The following is a 16957-nucleotide window of genomic DNA, read 5'->3' as shown; positions in this document are numbered from 1 at the left end:
TTCCAAATTAATGCTATTTGTCATCCCCTGGTTGAGTTTTCTACGGCAACTTATGGCTGCAGGGGAGAAAAAATTGCTTGCTGAGAGCATCATGTGGATGCAGCCAGCTTCATGAGAGAGGCTTGAGTTAGCTGTTGTGGTCATTCTGTAGAAAAATAGATAGCCCATGCTGGTTTCAAAACAGGCCATGTGTCAAGGTTGTGGGAGAGAAAATTTGGGGTGAGAGGCCTGAGGAGCGTCAGTCTTTATCCAGCATGGTTCCACCTGGGCTGGGCTGGAGGGCAGCAAGAGAGGTCACCCTGCTTGTCTGACAGCCCAGCAGCTCCCCTGACTCATGGAGGATCTGCAGAGGGTGTGCTGGGACAGGTGAAGACACATGTGGGCAGGATAGGCTCTCTCAGAGCAGGGCATCACGCCTGCCTGCTCCCTTGGGACCCCCTCCTGCCTTGCTGGGGGCAATTTGGTGTGAGAGCAGTGGTTTGCTGTGCAGGGGGCCTGTCACACAGCATGGGTGACATGCGGGGTTGGTGCTGTAGGGTGACAATAGTGCTGGACTAGAAGAGAGAGGCTGACAAGAGAAGAGGAAGAGCCTCAGCCTAGAGGGACCACCAGAAGTGGGAGCACTGGACCCCCAGGAAGCTCACAGAGCCCAGCAAAGGAACGGTGCTGGTGGTGCACTGGGGCAGGATAACCCCCTGCATCTGTTGCAGCTGGGAAGTGATGGGCAAAACTGGAGCTCTGCTGCAGAGGAGCTGGGGAACAAGGCTGAACATGGGCCAGGAGTGACTCTTGCTGCAAATAGGGCTCACCCCACACCAGGTTTTGTGAGGAGGAACACAGCTTGCCATAGAAACATTGGTCTGTGCTGCCTAACTAGCAGGTTAAACACGCAACCTCATTGTACAAACTGGCAATGAGAGGCTCATTTAGCAAAGATAACGGAGCTATGAACCAAAGCAGTAGAAAACACTGCATCTGATGTAAGCAGACAGGAGAAGACACCTTCCTGGTGGAAGCATAGTGGATCCAGCCTGAGCTGGATGGGCCTTGACACATTAATTTGTCCTTCTCCAAAAGCAGGTTTTGTAGCTGGTTTTCAATAGAATAAGCTGCCTATTATTGCCTTTGCACCACCACAAAATCACTGGGAGATGAGCAGATCTGTCAGATGCTGTAAAAGGGAGGAGCTGACTTTTTCTGGGAACATGCAAAACAGAGTTACACTGTCTTCTCTAAACCAAAAATCACTTGCTATGCTTTTTTATTGCAGGTGTTGTGAGGTTTGCATGGCCCTTGCTCCCCTGAAGCCTGTGCATTTCAGCACCTCATGAAAATCTTCCGGATGGGTATCTTTGAATAGCTATCAGGCTCTGTTGGCATGGAAATAAGTTCTTTCTATTTTGCCTATCAAATGCCCTATTTGGCCAGCCATTCAACAGCTTAAAGAGGTTTAATCCTCTCTAAGGGTGGCCTAGGACTTTGGCGTTCACACTCCTTGTAGCAAGATTCACCTTTCCCCTCCAAGTCTTCCCTGCCACTCACAGCCTCCCATGGTCCCTGAAGACAACCCGTGTCAGCTTTGGGTGAAGTTTCCTCTGTTTGTGTCTTAGTGTGATAGCAGCAGTGAAGCTGTTGCAGAAGGTACAAGGAAGGGAAACCAGCCAGCCAAAGAATTGCTTCTGCATGTGGGGCCACCATCGTTGGTGTTGCTCATGCCACTGACAGGTAGGACAGGTGAAAGACAAGCTTGTAGGACGTAGTGGTGGCTTAGATCTTGCAGGATGAACGTCTCCTCCTCTTACATTTCCCAGGTGGTCTGCTGGGACCTGTCTGCTTTGCTGGCTCTCATCTGGCGCCACTGCCATCTGATGGGACATTCTGCAAGGGGCCTGTGGGGCCAGCAAGACCCTGCGGTTTGTGGGAGGGAAGAGTGGCTTAGCATCTGAAAACAAATTTTGCTTGCCGGAGCACTAGTTCATCCCGCTCTGCAGCTAGTGGTAAAACTTGACGTTTGACAGAAAAAGACAGAATGTAGCAGTTTAGAGAGAATTTGGGCAGCTGGGAATTTTATTTAAGGGTAATTATTTTAGTTAATTAAGTGCCTTACTGTGAACAAAATATTTTTGCAAATATCCTGCTTTACTTGTATAAATTATTTTGAAATAATTGTTGTTTGTTGAAGATGGAACCACATTGCCCTAGACATCAGCTTTTCCTAACCAGCACTTCAGCATGAGATGGAGAGGGGACAGGTCATTTTGGCCAAACTGTAGTGTTAGGAGAGAAAGGAAAGCAAAGGTGTTGGGAGCAAGTAGATAGGAGGAGCAGAGGGACACTGGGAAAGAGAAGGAAGAGGAGAAGCAGGGTGGACAAGCAGGAAATGTGAAGAGGAAGAGCTGGGGCTGGAGATGGAAAAAGGTGAAGAGCCTTTGCTCTAATTCTGGTTGGGAGGTTTGTTTTGTGGGGAAGATCTTGAAGGGATGGACAAAAAAATCTGTGCACACCAAAGCATCTTCTCCTCCAGGTCTTGGCCTGGAATCAAAGACTTTAATTCTCAGCATCACTTTGGTACAAGCAAACAAACATGAAAAATAATGTCACAGCTTTCTGGAACTGGTCTACAAAGAGCATGAAAAAACTTCTAGTACTGTTAGATTATTTTCTTCTTTTTTTTTTTTTCTCTCTAAACCAAATAAAATCACCGATAAAATGGTGATTAAACAAGCCAGATGTTGCCCTTGCCTGGAAACTGCATCTTTCAGCATGCTTTGCACAACTCTACTTGTTTAACAAAAATAACGTGTCTCAGTAGGTGGGTCCAGCCACCCAGCACTTTTGTGTCAGATTTCTGATGCTTCGAGGTTTTCAGGAGAAGTCCTCAGCGACGAGGCAGGTCACAGGCAGAGCTGGGAAGGCAAGACAATGGGTCAAGGTCAGCATGGAGGGTTGTCAGGTGGGACACAGGCACAGCCACAGCGTGGCCATAGGGCCAGAAGTGAAAGCCCCAGCTTGAAAGTAGCTCCCAGTTACAGCTGAGGAGCCTCACTGGGCTCCTTCCTGGCCTTGGGCACAGCCAGCCGGGTGCCCAGGATGGGGAGCATGTGTGGAACCCTGACTGAGACAAGGAAAACTGTGCTGAAAATGGCATGTGTGCATGCAGTAGTATGTGCCTGTGCAATGCGTAAAGCACCGCTGGATGGTAAATCACACCTGGCTGTAGGGTGAGCTGTGGGTACCACTGCCATCCATGAATTCAGATGTTGGGTAGGGACTGATGTGGGATCAGTAAAACCCAGCAATACCAACTGCTGTGATTCCTTGAGTGAGGGATGTGAAAAATAGACTTTATCCTAAAAAAAAAAAAAAAAAGAAAAAAGGTAAGATGAGGATAGTTTGAGTTTATTCACACTGGCAGACAAAATCTGAATATTATACTTCTACAAAGAGCTCCTGTTTTTTTCCTTCAGCCTTTTTGTTCTCATTGCTGCTCTCTGACCTTCAGCAATCCCTGTGGGGATTTACACGAGATAAGCATCTGCCCAGCATTTACCTGAGGCCAAGGATGTTTCCAAAAGCATGTTGGTCATGGTAATCTGGATAGAAATAAGTGTTTGTAAGTTTTGTGCTGTTATACATATATATATATATGTATATATATATATGTACATATATATATATACATGCTCTACTGTGTGTATTTCCAGGGACAGCAAAAATTTTAAGAAACCTCTCCTCATTTTGGACAATCTGGTCTTAACTGTTCCGTGACCAGTCCATAATTCATGCTGTGGGACAGGTTTCTCAAAAGGATGGTAGGATCTTTGTCCTTTTGGCTTTTTAAAATTTGGCTGGTTGTGACTCTGAGCAAGGTTGTCTCACGTGGGTTATAACCCTCCTTTGAGCAAAAGGCTGAATCAGAAACCCCATCATTTCTGCAGTTCTCTCTGTCACTGTGGGAGAAACACCATTGCCAGGAGTTTTTGTCAAGTCAGCTCAAATCCTGTCAACTGTATAGGAAAATGACCTATGGACACAAGCAAAATGAATTCTCAAAATGCCAGGTGCTCAGATCTTACTTCTCCCAGCTGGCTCTGATAGTTTTGCTTATGCAGTCTGGATCTTTATATGCAAATCACAGATCTGTCACTGTGCTGAACCATTATCAGAAAACACATATTCCAGAAGTTATTTAAACAATCACTTCCACGATTATGTTTTGGACAGGGAAAGGGAAGGAAAGTGGCATCATTTTGAGGCTTTTGAGTTTCCCTCCTCTTTATCTTGCTATGAGACAATGCAATTTTGCTATGTGAGAGTGTCTTTACTACTTTAAAAAACAAAGAAGAAGGGAAAGGTGGAAAATGAAATGTGAAGATACAAACAAGCAAACAAACAAACAAGTTTTTTTTAGTGTAACGTGTTTATTTAGATGTGAGCATAAGAAAAGGTCTGTAGGGCATGAACAGGCTAAGATCTGCTGCCAGCAAGTTAAGACCAAGAGCTGAAGACTCTCCAGCTTGAACCATTCACTAAACACAAGAGGCACAGGGCTGACTTGGCAGTCATCAGACAGAAGGACCTCCAGGAGGTCCCTCCACCCCAAAGGCAGGAGGACCACAGAACACTAGACATGAAGGAGAAATTTTTTACCATGAGGGTGGTGAAACACTGGCCCAGGTTGTCCAGAGAGGTGGTAGATTCCCCATCCCTGGAGACATTCCAGGCCAGGCTGGACGGGGCTCTGAGCAACCTGATCTAGTTGAAGATGTCCCTGCTCATTGCAGGGGGGTTGGACTGCATGACCTTTGAAGGTCACTTCCAACCTAAAGCATTCTATGATTCTATGGGGTGAACCCAGCCCCGTTAATACTCAGACAGTGAAAACCAAGATGATGCACCCCACATGCCCCTGATCCTTCTTGTGGGTCCTCGCACGCGGTCCTTGGGACTCCCCCCCTGGGGTGAGGAGAAAGCCACCATCCCTGCGTGGACCACTGCAGCAAGGGGGAGTGACTGACAGGAGGGGGGTCCTGGCACATCGTCCCATTCCCTGGGGCTGCCAGCACGGCTGTGCCGTGCACAGGGCTGGGTCGCACCGGTGAGAAGGGTGGTCCTTGCTGGCTCACTGTACATAGCTGAGCACTGGAGGCAATTTCTTTCAGTCACTTGTTAACGCTGAGCGGGGAGTGTCGATTTTTTTTCTCCTCAGAACTAGTCCGGGCAACACTGACAGAGGAGTTGAAAAGTAAGAGCTAATCCTGCAGGAATGACTCATTCTGGCATAGGATTTGCAGAGCGAGATGAGAAGTTCAGGTAAAACAAAGGGAAATGGAGGTCGTAGTAAAACTCTGTGGTTTGGAGCACGACAGTTTAACTGCTACCGAGTCAAAGTTGGAAACCCCCTCCCAACAAATTGCTGTGCTCAAAACCTTGGCAACGTCTAGAGCAAGTCAATATTCAAGCACACTTGTTCCAGAAAGAGAGGCTCTTTCTTTCCCATGGGAGCTGTAGATTGGATTACTAATTACCATGGGACTGGAAAACAATTATTATTATTTTTAATTAAACACAAATAAAACAATGGCTGTCCCTTTAAAGTTTGACTTTGAAATATTTTCTGCATTTTTTAGCAGGGGTTACACTGTCCAAGTCCAAACAGAGCAGCACAGAAGTTTTGACAAAGGCCTAAGGTTATTTGCAACCAGATTTCTCCAGCAAGAACAACATGGTCGTTGGGGTGAAAGTACAAACCCAGCCCAACTATCTGGGCTGGGGAAAGGGAAGCTGCATTTCTTGCAGCTGTAGTAGACATAGAAATAATTTTTCTCTGGATCCTACAGTAAGTCTTTTAACTACTTTAGTTTGCTTTCTTCATCTGAAATTTCTGCAGACATATCCAACTGGTTGCAGAGTAATAGCTCGAGAGAGCTCCACTTCACAGTAGATTAGAGAAGGTATTTTTTTCCATTATTATTTAAAACATTTGCCATTGTTAGATAAAGGTGTTGGTTGTGGTAACAGCAAAAAGCAAATGCATCATGGAGTCACAGAGGGTACTTTTCCATCCTAGTCTTTCCCACACCTGTTTATTAATAGAGATGTGGCACTTGCAGAAAAGTTGTGCTCAGATGAGGCCATAACTTAAAAAAGATCATATGGTATGAGGCATAAAACACTAAGAAGATTTAAAGGAAGTTATGTCTGAAATGGCCAGAACATTAGCAGAAGTGCTGCAGCCTTTCAGTAGATGCAGGTCCTGTTCTGCAAGCCAGTTAGGGAGAAAACCAGTTGGCCTTTATGGAAGAGCTGAAACCCGGTAGATCTCTTCGTGGTCATACCTGGCAGGCAGCAAAATGCTGGAGTCCCCACAGCAGAGCTTCAGCAGAGACAACTGGTGTCTCACCACTCTTCAAACTTTTCTGTGGGCAGATTTGAGCTGCAAAAGGATCTCTGGCAGTGACAAATTGGACAGGGCTGGAGCTGTAAGACTGCCCAGGACTTGGTGGGAACCTCCTCAGGTCCCTCATGGGGCTCAGGCCAGGCTGGCGCAGCATGGGGCTGCCGTGCATGCCGGCACATTCCCCTGCAGATTTGCCCTGCCAAGTGTGTGCCGCAGGAGAAATGTACTCCTGGAGCAACCTGGAACCATACAGCCTGGAAAACTGGGGGGGTGGTGGCAGCTCTGGCTGCACCATGACCTTGGTCCTGGGTTGAGGCTGTGTCATGGGAATGTCCAGACACTGAGAGACCTGGACCTGAGTGGTGGCCTTGCGTGCTGTGTGGCTGGGCTGGAAGGAGCAGCCTCCAAGAGCAGGGGACCCTGGGTGAGGGCACTAGGCTTGGGTTCGTCTCATGGTATGTTCTGCTGATGTCTCCACCATCACCGCTACACAGCCAGTTGGAGGGTTGGTTATGGGCAAATGGGTTTTCATTTCAACACTCTGGGGCTTGAGAGTCCTCTCTCCTCCCCCTTACATCCATCTGCTTGGCACAGCTGTCAGTGTAGACACTGACCTAGCCCTGGAGCCACCTTACCAGTGTGGCATGAAGAGGTGTGTGCTGCTGCATGCCCTTTCCTACAGCACTTCTTGGGCAAAAAGGATCATCTTTGTGGCCAGGAAAGCAATGTTAGCTCATGTTGCTGTTTTAAGTTCACTAGCAAGACCAAAATAAAACTCAGTGTCTCCTGCTTGTCCCCACTTCTTCCCTCACTGAGTTCAGCCTCTCCCCATAGTTCTCGCTCAGGGGACTGACCACGGCTGGTTTTGTGGTCCCAAACCTTTGCCTCACCCCAGGCACCATGCAGCGTGCATGTCAGTCGGATGGTGCTGCCTCACCTCCCTACCGAGTGACGGGTGTTTCGGCACTGCGAGAGCCTCCAGGGCCACGGCTGCGTGTGGAGAGAAGCCTATCTCACAGGGCTGCTGTGCACAAAGCTGTTTTCTGATGAGCTCATGGTGGGGTCAGTGCCAAAACAAGGGCAAACAGAGCATAAAGAGGGTTTGTGCCCACATGCTGGCCCAGTGCAACCTGTGTTTGGTAACTGGGATTTAGCTCCTGATCAAATTCCTGACAGATTATTGCTCAAACTCCTTGCAGGGACAGCAGTCATGTGCAATATGGCCTGGTCCAGGTACCTGGCAATATCTTCTCAGGGTTTGCTCTTGCTCCCTGTCTGGAGCGGATGCTAGACCCCGCTGTGATGACCGGGGATCTTCTCCCCTTATGGGCAGTTCAACAGGCACATTCCTGCCCGCACCTAGCTTTGCGTGGGACTAATGCGACAGATAGCTTGTCCTGCTGTGTGAAGCAGAGACTTAGGAACTAGTCCAGTATGAAATACACTGGAAGCCTGAGGCTTGGAGGTGACTTGTCCTCCTGCTTGATGGATCCAGATGAGATCTGTCTCAGCTGCCCAGCTCCTGTCTGGTCAGCTAAACACCAAGGCAGAGTCCCAGCTAATAGTCTGGAGACACCATGAGATGGAAATCTGCATATCTGGCTCATGATCTGGCTGAGACCATCTCTATTTCTTTGTTCCTACAAAGGAGGAAGGTAAGCCTTCAGAGCTATTCAGAAGGAGATGGGAAAAAAAAGAAGGAAGCTCTGAAGGCACTATACAAAACCCACAGCAGACACAGGGAGTGCCACTCCCATCGTGGGTGAATAGGAAGAACAGAATGTGGTCCTTCTGCCTTCCCTGTAACACAGGACAATGGGCCTGAATTTGGAGTCCCCACCATCACAGGCGGCCCTGGGACCTGCCAGTGACAGGAGCAGTTGGACTGACCCGCCCGCTGAAGTCCCTGCTGCCCAAGCCTGCCAAGCAGTGCAAAGAGAAACAGAGGATGACTCACACTGATGTGCAGAGAGAGCAAAGCCTGGCAGGGCTGGGGCACGGCCATGGAGAGGCTGCAACAAGGGACCAGGATGGTCCCCAGGGGTGTGAACTGACTTCAGGCAGCTATTCTAGGGGCAGAGTGTTGTTCTTCCACTCTGCCCTTGTTCCTTCACCATTAGGAAATGGCTCTGCATCAAAGGCATGGTGTCACCTTCCCTTTTTCGCCCTACCTTTCCTCTCCCATGAACCAACATAACGGCAATGGCTACGGGATTGGGATGAACAGTTCTCCATCTCCTGCATCTTATGCTCCAGGGACCCTGAAATCTGTACATCTTCATCCCAGACCCTCAGCTGATTCCTGGTATTATCCTGGGCACATATTCCCTCTGTTCAGCTCATGTTTCCTCTTTTTGAACCAGGGATAATTCATTCCATGTCCTAACCCAGCAAGGTCTGACATATTTGGCAGTAATGACTCATTATCAGTCAGGCCCTCAAAATGATCCCACACAGTGGACTTTTCTCGCAGAACCTTTCCCAGCCTTCTAGGCATTGAGCAAAGATGGTACAGTGCCGGAGCAAGACACTGTGCCTTTCTAAATGATGCCTGAGGTTCTTCTCCAGATTTTTGGTTTTCATCATATTGCATTTCTTTGATTTTGTTTGTTCTTAAAAGCCTAGAGGGTTTTCAGGAGGGGTCACTTAGGGAGAGAGACAGCAGAAAGACAGACATTTCTTTCTGGTTTTATTCTGAGTCAGTGTAGGAGGTTTGGTGCACAGATTTATGAAATTACTTTGGATCTAAGTCTGCTGCCCAAACACCTCTCTTGGCCCAAGCTGGAGGCATCTGAAGCTCATAGGCATGTCAATACTCCTGGGCTGTATCTATACTACTGTGCAGGGCAGCTTTTGGGCCAATCACAGAATCATAGAATAGTATGGGGTTGGAAGGGACCTTCAAAGGTCATCTAGTCCAACCCCCCTGCCATGAGAAGGAACATCTTCAACCAGATCAGGTTGCTCAGAGCCCCGTCCAGCCTGGCCTTGAATGTTTCCAGGGATGGGACATCTACCACCTCTCTGGGAAACCTGGCCCAGTGTTTTACCACCCACATTGTAAAAAATGTCTTCCTCATGTCTAGCCTGAATCTCCTCTCCTTTACTTTAAAACCATTACCCCTTGTCCTATCACAACAGGTCATGCCAAAAAATCTTTCCCCATCTTTCCTATCTGCCCTTTTTAAGCACTGAGGAGCTGCAACAAGGTGTCCCTGGAGCCTTCTCCAGGCTGAACAGCCCCAGCTCTCTCAGCCTGTCCTCCCAGCACAGCTGTTCCAGCCCTCTGATCATTTTTGTGGCCTCCTCTGGCCCCTCTCCAACAGGTCCATGTCTTTCCTGTACTGAGGGCTCCAGAGCTGGACACAGGACTCCAGGTGGGGTGTCACCAGAGCAGAGGGGCAGAATCACCTCCCTTGACCTGCTAGCCACACTGCTTTTGATGCAGCCCAAGATATGACTGGCCTTCTGGGCTGTGAGCGCACATTGCTGGCTCATGCCCAGCTTTTCATCCACCAGTACCCCCAAGCCCTTCTCTGCAGTTGGAGAGTAATTTACTGCTGCTTGCAGAACTGGAGCTGAGCTGGGAAGACCTTCTCCGAGTTCTTAGAGCAAATTCACTTGGGGTGCCTGGCGCTGGCAGCCACCAGGCTTTCCCTCCTGAGCCTGCAAGGACGAGGATGGGGCGACACCTGGGTTGCCAGGGCTCCTGGCCCCACGAGTCGTCTGTAGGTAGGACAGCTGGCAGGTCCTGTGGCCCCTGGGGTGGACCCAGGGCACAGAGGGATAGAGGGGTGACCAGATTAGCAGCAGCACTGGGAAATACAGACCCGTATGTGCAAGGATTGGCCCAACAACATGTTCAGCTCTTGCCATCGAGCAGAGGTGGGGTACAGCAGCCAGCACTGCTCTGGGCATTCACTGACTGTGGTGGCACTGCTGGTAGATGCTCAGTCCCTCAAGGGGCTGAAGGGGTACAGGAATGGCTCTCCTGGATCAACTGGACTCATCTCTCTCCACCACAGAAGAGCAAGAGCCATGCCATCCCACCATGAGCTGTGCTACATGTCATTCTCAGGCTGGAGGAGCCCCATTCTCCAGCTGAAATTGCATAGCACTTTGAGAGGGTCACCTGGCAGTCACAGTTGCCCCTGCCAGAAAGGGTCCATTGTGCCTGTCCTGCTCCAAGGACTTCTGGAGTGCTTTTACATGAAGTAGCCAATGCATAAAATGCATAAACACTGCTCTGAGTAGGAGGACAAGTGATACTGACCCTCGGTGCCTCTTTCTGGTCCATTAACCTTTAAATAGCTTAGCCTTGGCGGAAAGGGCTCAAACACCTCCTTCCCATGCCCTTCCACTCGTGGGGCAGCATGTAGCCCGAAGGAGCAGGAGCTGCTCTGCAGAGGGAGAAGGTGTGACCCTCAGGGTCTCCTTCAGGAAGAGAAGGGGTCGGTATGGGGAGCCCAGTTCATCAAGTGCTGGGCTTGGGAGGGAGACTGCTCTGCGTTTAGAAGGCAGAGCAGAGGTCCCCTCAGGAAAGGGGACATAGTTTCTGTGTGGCAGGATGCAGGTTTCCATTGCAGATGGGCTCCCAGTGCTCCTCACTGCCCAGCAAAGGCTGGGTCCACACACATCTGCTCACACTGAGGAGGGCCAAAGATACAGCGCACACATCAAGCCCGAGGTAACCTAGGAGCTGCAGGGAAATAAAGCCTGGTTTTGTGGCTGGGCTAGAGCCTGGCAGGGGAATGTATTCACAGATCAACACCTGAGCATCCTCGCTGTGTTCCTGCTTCATTACTAGCAGGCTGCTGAGTAACTTCTGGGTAACAAGAAATAATATTCCCCAAATGCAGCCGTGCAGTGATTCATCAGAAGAACTCTTACCTTTATCTTTCAAAAGTTTTAGTCATCTTAATGAAGAAACAACTTCCTGCTGGCTGGATGGGCGGCTACCCAGTACAAACTGCAAATATTCAAAGAGAAGAGCCTGTGATCTATTAGTTGGCTAAGAGCTATTCTTCACCCGGGGAGCCAGGGTAATCCTAGGTGGGAACATCGGCAAAAGGGTCATCTGTTAGAGGCATTTAAGTGCCTTTACTTTGGTATATAGAGACCTGCTGGGAAGTTGAACACTATGGAAGACCTCCACTGACCTCTTTCACAAGTTGTGGGGGTGGGTTTCTAAATCACTGAGGCACGTCTGAAGGCTTCGCTCTCTGTTCTCTTCGTCACTGGGCTTTCAAACAATTGCATCCTTGTCACACATTTGTCAAGGAGAAAGGGGGAGATGAAGAAAGAAATTTCAATAGTCTTAGGCTTTTTCTTACAGCTGTGTTAATGCTGAATAGCACGCAGAGGTAGCAGGGATATCCTGAACAATGTCTGGTCTCCAGGCAGAATCCGTTTCCCATGACAGTGCCCTTCTGAAGCAGGAATGCCAGCATGAAGTAAAACTTGTTAGAGTAGTAAAAGAAGAGGTCTCTATTGTGTCCTGCGTGACAGAATAATCCTCCCTCAAAAACAGACTGCTGTCATTTTCACTCCCATCTGTGAAGTTTGGCTTCAGCCAACTTCGTGATTTTTACAAAGTGTAAAATTAAAGTCCTAAGCCTTAAAAGCAACCCAGTGAACCCTGCAGGATCTTCCTGCAGATGTGTCCACAGCTGTAGACACAGTTTCCCTGTATGGTCTCTAAAATGCCTGACTGAATGTCAAGCTGAAATAGGGTTCTCTTCTAGGAGATATACTTGACAAAAGAAACAAATATTTTCCACATTTCTATTTGTTCTGCTGGCTAAACATCATTCTCCTTTTTCAAGCCTTTTTTTTTTTTTTTTTTTCTCACAAGTTATCACTCTTCTCCAGATTTCTCGTTAAGGTTTTCCTCTGTGAAGTACCTGTGAAAACCTGTGGACAATAATTTAGACTTATCAAGTGTGTAGTGCTGTTGCTGTCTCCCTTTCTCCAGCTCCCTGTGCCCTGTGCTTGTTCCACCTTTCTCTTCAGTGTTTGTACCCTGCACGGAAGTGTCTCAGCTCACAGCTCAGCCTATTAAGTGTTGTATTAATAATTAATCACAAGTGTCATCATTACTGTCAACATCTCTATAGACACATCAAATAGAAGTGAAACAAGGCCTTAACAGGGAAATGAGACTGTTCTTTTCCCCCAATTTCATTCAAAAAGCCACTGTCATGTTCTTTTCACTTATCCTGTTTTTGCAGGCACAGGTAATTCCAGCAGCACTCACTGGAAACAGAGCAATCCCAGACACAGCCCTGGGAGGGCTCAGCGGTGAATGTAGAGCTTGGAGCTCAGTGTGGACACCATTCAGGGCTTCTCCTTCCCACCCAGAAGCAGACCGCGGATGCAGTTTTGGGAGCCCCTTTGAGCTCTGAGGAGCACTGGAGCCTCCAGCTGCAGGACCGGGCCAGCTGGAGCACAGGATGGCAGCGGGCAGAGTCCCAGCCGAAGTGGTGCCCAAGCACCCTGCCCTGCCACAGTCAGACAGGAAACCTCGGGCCCAGGGCACAGAGAGGTTCAGATAACAGGATTTCGCTGCTGCCACTGAGGTGACCAACAGACTCTTCAAGGGCAAGGTGTTGAGCAACCCGTTCAAGCTTTGAGGTTAGCAGAAGGTTGGACCAGAGACCTCTGGTGGTTACTTCCTACGTAAATCTTACTGTGATTTGGTGACAAAAAACTCTTAAGAGGACCAGCAAGCAGCTGTGTGAATATTCTGTCTGCATATCTGTGTTCTTTTGACTCAGAATATGGTATTTTCCTGGTGGTGGATGATGCTTTCCTATCAGTGGAAGCCGGCATGGGCAGGTTTTCTCCACACCGTTCAGCAATTCACTCCTTTACTGTGCCAGGTTCAGCCCAACGTGGTTCCTGTCCTTAGCAGGTTGTTCTCTCCTCCAGACTCACGGATGTTGTTCCCCTCTCCTGCTGCGTGCCAGGCACTGCTGCGACTGCCTGAAGAAAACCAATTGCGGGTAAATGTCTCCTCTGAGCACACTCACCAGAATCCATATGCGCTTCAGGCAAAACCCTTTTGTTGTGTTTTGACAGGAATAAATATGAAACACCTGCTGTCTGTGCTGGTGATCAGTTATCTCTTGAGATCACAGACACTGAGAGCATTATGAAAGCAGATCAGTAAGACAGAAGTTGCTATTTGTAATACGACTGTGATTCTGCCATTAAAGGAAAACCAGTTTATTTTTTCTGAGGATGGAGAAAATCCTCTTGACAAGTCTGGGACTGCTCTTAAACCGTCTTCTCTGGAATGGAGCATCTCTCCAGGTCCCCAACCACTGGGAAAAGGGCACACATAGGGGAAGTCCAGCTGGTGGGATCTATACTACCAGGTCAATAGACTGCAGAAAGGACACCAAGAATAGGGATTTTTAACTTCATGGGCCCAGAGCGAGCCCAAGCCCTGGACACTGCAGAGAAGAGGGTGTCAGAGACAGCCTGGTCAGGCTCGTGTGCTGTCCCTGCCCAGGCACCACGGGCAGGTGTGCGTGCTTCTGGTGTCCTCATGTTCCTGTCTTGTGAGATCAGGCCAGGGATCTGGTGAAGCAGACTCGCAAATTCAGAGGGAAGCTACTGTGCCAAACACCAGTGCCTGTGGTGGTGGGACCTTCGATTTGCTGGTAAATGCTGTCCAGATTTGGCTCTGGCACTGGAGGCTTAAGTGAGTCGTTACAGCCTTTGCACACAAGCAAAAGAATTCCTCACAACTTTCAAAGCTACACCTCTACAAATCTGATTACAGCTCTGCACTGTTTGCTTAGGGATTTCTTGCATTTTTAAGACAGAAGTCTGTCAGCAAGGAATCAGACCGTGGATGACTTGGTTACTAGTTCATCAGTAATTTAATCATGCACCCCTAAGATTCAGACTGCCTCTTTTTTGAAGGACCTGCTCTAGCTGAAGCAGATGGGCTTGGTAAAGGTGGTATTGTACTGCAGTCAAAGCCTGTCCATACAGTTTCACATATAGCGATGCTCCCACACAAGCTCCGTCGTTGCACACAGGAACACGGTGATGGCAGACAGGGTCACCACTGCCTTCACAGTTTCTAGTTGCACACTTTGGCCAGTAAACGTGTGCTTTGGTGGCAAACTAAATTACTTCTTGAATTTGATCCAAACTGACAAATAGCTTTAATTGACAAGAGGGGAGTAAAAGTACCTGAAAGTGAAAACACCACATTTCGACATTTTCCAAATGAACTCCTCTGCTTTCTTGTTTCATGAGAAGCTTTCAGTTTAAAATTCACTTTGAACTGTTTTGTTTGTTGTTTGGTTTTTGTTTTCCAATGAGTGAAAACCCTCCAAAAGGAAGAAAAAGAGAGGTTTCTCTCTGGTCCAGGTGAAGTGGAACAAATGCTCTGGCTTGCACGCTGCCATGCACAATCAGAAACTTGCCCTCCCTGGGCGTTTGCTGCCGCAAACAAGTCTTCACGGGGCGGATGGAAATTGGGAAAAGCAGGCCCATGAGCACACCACTTCTCAGGCAGAGTCTTGTAGAAATCATTCTTTAAAAGCCCTTTGATTGCTAATTTCCTTAAAGTATGGAGGGATGCAGTTTCTGATTACAATCCCACAGCCGTTGTATTGTTGGGCTGTTGCGCAAGTGGGCTGGTCTATCTGTACTAAAGAGCCAAACCATAATCCCCTCTTAATCAGAGCTGCACAGAGATGAACAGCTGCTCCCATGGCTACCTGCGACCATCAGCTCTCCCAGCTGTTGCTCCCCTGCAGGCTGCTCAGGTGGTCTCACTGAGTCCTTCTGATGCATTTCAGGAAGTCTCCACTCTCCACAAATTGCTGACAGTCATGCATCCCCATGTATGGGAGGTGTGGCACCCGTGTTTGCACAGGTACTGCTCCATTTCTGCCTCCATGAGCTATAAACTTCACCAGAAACAGCATCTTCTAGATCTTCAGCTACCTTGCTTTGGTGCAATGTGTCGAGAACAGATGCCTGCTGGATCTGTGTCAGGAAGGAATAGTCAGAAATAGGGTTTACCACAGAGAGCTATTTTTTATCAGCTGCTTGCTTTTTAATCCATGTGACAAGTACATCACAGATCTTCAAGAGAGACTAATCAGGCACCTAAAATGAGATTAAGTGGAAGATGCTGGCAAAGCCATTTGACTGCTATAATTACCATCCTCCTGTTTATGCTGTGCCTTTAGCTGGAGTTTGGGCAGGACTGGTGAGAATCCAGGATCGCTCATGGGTATAAATTAGCGTGAGTCACATTCCCCCGGTTCCCTGCATGGCTGCTGCAGATTTCACATGGAAGCCAGGCAAAAAGGGGAGGAAGCTCCGCACTGCTTCCTCCAACCCAGGATCTTTTATACATCAAGATGTTCCAGCATTTTGGGGGCGGCTCATACGTCATTGGGGTTGTTGTAGGTCTTCACACATGATCTGCTGGCCACCTTCACTGCAGTGTGAAATCTGCAGTTTCTTTTCAAAGGATGGGGAGCCCATATCCCTCTGAGGAGTATGCTATGGGAGTAACCTCAGGTAACACTTGCTTGGCTCAGCCTACACAAGTGAAATGTCATGCATCATGATATAAGCGATATCAAATAGGATTTTCTTAACAGAGTTAGCCCACTCTGACAAAGATGTCAGGAAATATGACAGGGTGACGAGATGGAAAACAGAGTACTGAGACTTCATTATAGTTTCCAGTTTCTTTAATGCTAAGACACAGTTCAGTTCAAAAGGACATTGGGTCATAAGTGCACGAATATAGTCCCCATGCTGCCATCCCAAGGGCACTGTGTGGGTACACAGCAATGGGATACTGTTAGGGAGGTAGTTCCTAAAATCAGTAGACTTACAGCACTTATGAGAACAGCACAGGCTGGTGCCAAGTTGCACCTGGGCCTTGTTAAATCTGGATTTAACAGATAGGTATACAGACTCTCAACGTTTGTCTGGTAAAGTTTGCAACTGGAAAGAGAGACCTCGACTGGAAAAAATGAGACATCTGACAGCCTCTTCAGGAGATGGAGAGTATGTGAGCAAGCAGAAAGGATGACTGCACATGCAAGGGTGTGTGTGCATAAATTTCCATTTACATAAGAACTGTTGGCAAAGGCTCTCTGGGCTTTAAAAGGAGAGAGGCCCAGAAGCTCAGATGACGTGTGCTGGGAGAGAAGGGAAAGGAGATGGTGGGAAGGCCTCAAGCACATGCAGTGTATTTAGCTTGTCATCATTTCTAGGCCATTTCTGTTGTGAGGGGAGAAGGGACATGTGAAGCAGAAGGGACTTGTGCTTGTGATAACATGTAAAAGTGAAATCTAGCTAGATGTGCTGAAGTACTTCTAGGTGGGTCACCAGCCTAACCTTTGCCCTGGGTGCAAAAACCTAAATTCAAAAAAACAAAGAAGTGAAGCAATCTGATACACACTTTGTAGCACCAAGCAAGAATTACTGTGTGTGCCACTATGCTGAGGGACCTGAAAAAAGAGAAACTGGCAGCAAATCTGTGATGACCGACCAGAACAACAATGTGGG

The 16957-nt window shown here is 48.2% G+C and overlaps 1 long non-coding RNA gene across 1 annotated transcript in view; it reads right to left on the bottom strand.

The window, feature by feature from the left end:
• Positions 1-2509: 2509 nt before the first annotated feature.
• Positions 2510-16957, bottom strand: part of LOC110355938 (uncharacterized) — a 36008-nt gene continuing 21560 nt past the window's right edge. Inside the window, exon 2 of the long non-coding RNA XR_002408961.2 lies at positions 2510-3350. This is a non-coding gene — a long non-coding RNA (uncharacterized LOC110355938). The remainder of the gene's footprint in view (positions 3351-16957) is intronic.

This window comes from Columba livia, chromosome Z (genome assembly GCF_036013475.1).
Source record: "Columba livia isolate bColLiv1 breed racing homer chromosome Z, bColLiv1.pat.W.v2, whole genome shotgun sequence".
NCBI classification, from domain to species: Eukaryota; Metazoa; Chordata; class Aves; order Columbiformes; family Columbidae; genus Columba; species Columba livia.
Note: the sequence above shows the minus strand (reverse complement) of the source record. Positions and strands in the feature narration are given on the sequence as shown.